The following is a 3,599-nucleotide window of genomic DNA, read 5'->3' as shown; positions in this document are numbered from 1 at the left end:
AATTGTCTGTTGACTTAATTAAAATGATGGAACAAAGGTTATCATCAATTGAGAACAGAAATGCTCATGTTCAGCGTTCAGGGATTTGGAGAGACAAACAATGAAAATATTGTTTGCCTTCTTTCGGCTGCTAGATCCTTTTGATAGATCAACGTAAGCAAATTAAAGTAGTATATTTATTCAGATGTTTATGCTTTTTCTTTGTTTCCTACAACACTAGTATCCTAGCTATGAAGGAAAAAAAGAAGAATAAGAAGAAAACACAGACTCAATGTTAAGTTTCAGAGAAATATGGAGATCACTGGGAGAAGGAGGAGGAAAAAGGGGGCTGGAGTTATTTAAAAGTGGATACAAGTTAAAACTTTTAAAAAAATGGATATAGGATGGAGGCGACCAAATATGACGCCCAGGGCACTTTTTACTCATAATTAACTATTCTACTGACCCACTCCAATGCCCTCGACCAGCTACAATTATAAAGGTCAATTATATATTAGAGGACTCTTTTTCATTTTACTAAGGCTTCATCATTTCTTCTCTTAGTCAAGGCGATCCAGGAGTCAGTCTAGTTAATTTTTTTGAAGATGGAATCTAATAGATGATCGAGGAGAAAAATCAAGGAATCTTCAAAAGTAAAAAATTGGACTAGATTGAGAGAAAGTCCTAAATCGCTTGCTGAGAGAAGAAACACTGAATTCATCGACTAGTAAAATAAAAAGGGGTCCTCCATTATATATTTGATCCATAAAATTATATGATATCATTGGAGCGTCTCAGTGAAACAAATATAATAGGTGATATTTTATTTCTAGAATTTTGGCTTGAAAAAAAATTATCACATCAACTTAAGCTGGCGAAATTATTATCTAAATGTGTAGAATGACTTTGTAGGTGAATTAATAAAAATAGAGAGTTACTTTGGCATTACAACAGAAGAAAAAAAAGTGACGTTTTGACTAAATATTCATTAGTTGAATAGCTTTTCTATTATTAAATTAAAAAAAAAACTCTCTCACACAATTTCTATTAATTGAATAATTATCTAAGAGATTAACTCTTCTTTTCTAAGCAAGCAAGAAAGTACTACGTGCAACATTTTTTAGAAATTCTGTAAGTTTTTCTTTTTGCCCTTTAGACAAAGTTGACTTGTAGTTGGAGTCAATTTGAGGTAAAGATTGTGAATTTATAGAACTAACGGAGGTAAAACTCATAATAATCAATAATATCAGTCATATAGGGAATAAAGGACTCCTCTAGCTTTAATATTTTATTTATTTTAAAAACAATAAGCTAAAAGCCAACAGTGTAGACAGAGAGAGACAGGGAACTATTGTGTGATAGGATGGTCACCGACAACTTTCCGCGTTCTAAAAACACCGAACTCAAATCCACGAACCTGTTTTTTTGATATTCCACGTGTTATATTTTAAGCAACCTTATATTATTGCCTCCTTACAAAAATGAAAAGAAAAACTTCTTGAACATGGATGGCTTTCCTTATCATCAATTTCCTCAGTCAGAGCTCGTTGCACTGAGTTTGTTAGTGCGATTTATATTTTCTGTATAATTTATGATCTATTGCACAGTGAGCAACTTACTCAGCACGTTATTGAAGGATAAAAACTGCAGGCTTCCCTAGGATTTTTTTTTTAAAAAAAAAACTATAAAAGAGATAGGAACAATAAAATAAGACTTGCTTTTTGTTTGGTTTACTGTAACAACCCGACCAGTTGTTTTGAGTATTTACATTCAGTTCGGCGATTTGAGGTCACGAATAGCTTCACTTGGTGTATTATGACTTGCGTGCATCGCTGGCTTTGGTTTTTGAGTGGTTCCGATTTGATTTTGAAGGATGACCCTCACTTGATAAGCTTGAAATTGAAAGAGTTGACCAAGTTTGACTTTGTATATTTGACCACGGATCGAAATTTTGATGGTCTCGATAGATCCTGATGGTGATTTTAACCTGGGCCGATGCCCGGAATTGCATTTTGATGTTTCTAGAAGGTTTCAGCACCATTTGGCGGAAGTTGGCAATTTAAAGGTTTGAATTTCTTCTGAATTTGACCATGGTTTGACTTTATGGCTATCATATTCAGATTTTGGTTTCGGAACTTGGAATAGGTCCATTTCATCATTTGAAACTTGTCTGCAAAATTTGGTGTCGTTTGGAGTTGGTTTGATGTGGTTCGGACGCTTGGTTGCAATTCTAGAAGTTTTTGAAATTCAATGTGTTATGCGTTTTGATATCCGATTCGTGGTTCTAGATGTTATTTAGATGTTTTGATCACGCGAGCGAGTTTGTATGATATTTTTAGACTCGTGTGGATATTTGGTTTAGAGCCCCGAGGGCTCGGATGAGTTTTGGACTCGTTCCAAAGGAGTTTGTAGAAGTTCTGTTGGTTCTGGTGTTCTGTTATTGCATTTGTGAGGTTTTTTATCGCATTTGCGATATCCACATTTGCGAGATCCTTCTCGCTTTTGCGATGGTGGGCTGGGAATAGGGGAGTGCACATTTGCGAACAATTTCATCGCATTTGCGATGGCAGCTGGGAAGGACAACTTCTGCATTTGTGACAAAACCTGTCGCTTTTGCAATGACTCAATGCTCGCTTTGTTGTTACATCCCCATATTTTCGTACGTAAAAGTACATCGTAAGTCAATTAATGTAAGCTCAGAAATGAGATCGTTTTAGGTCATAGGTTACATCCATAAATGTGCTGAAAATTAGGTCAAATGTAGTTGAGCTTTTCTCCCAATATGCTTGAAATTAGAAGATGATCCACCTATAAAATTGAAGATCTACGAGTTTAGTTTCTAACGCATTTGTCTCCCGATACGTTTTTTTTTCTCTAGAAATAATCGAGCAATTAAAGATAATTAGAGAGCTTGTGGAGTGGGTGTTCACTACCTGTTTTAGGGCTCAGGTAATTCGGATGTGTGCCATGTAAGGGCCATTAAAGTGATCCCTACGTATACGGTGAAAACTGGGTTTGCCTATTGTGTGACCAATCGAGGCTGAAACATGGCAGGTCAAAGCTCGAGCTCGGGTTATATCGAACCAAGGCACAAAATTAGATCGTCGAGCTCATGACCCTGAGATCGAACAAGATCGAGGAAAATTTGCCGAGCCAAATAATGAAAGACCGAAATATCTGCGATCGATTGGAGATCACGGCGGAAATATCGGCACATATCAAGAAGAGGCCGATTAATTAGCAAATCATGAGATTTTTTACCTTGTATAGAATTGTATCAAGAGTAGGACACTCCTTGGAGGGGTTGATCATTTGTAAAACACACCAAAAGCAGTACACTGTTATTTCTAGTTCTCATCATCTTGTTATTCTGTTCTAACATCAGTTGAGGCATTTCTTGGCTCGAGGGTGATCAAACTCAAAGGCTAAGGCTGTTCAATTGTGTGGTTTGCATTTATTTTCTTATCATTAATTTCAATATTAATCTATTTTCTTAATTTGTATCAATTTATATCATGTATCCTTAAAACCGCGTATAAATTTAATTGTTATCCAATTTGAAGGGTAAACAGTTTGGCGCCCACCGTGGGGCTAAGGATAATAGTGGTTACTTGGTACAA

This window comes from Nicotiana tabacum, chromosome 16 (genome assembly GCF_000715075.1).
Source record: "Nicotiana tabacum cultivar K326 chromosome 16, ASM71507v2, whole genome shotgun sequence".
Lineage (NCBI taxonomy): Eukaryota > Viridiplantae > Streptophyta > Magnoliopsida > Solanales > Solanaceae > Nicotiana > Nicotiana tabacum.
This window is presented reverse-complemented; position numbering follows the sequence as displayed.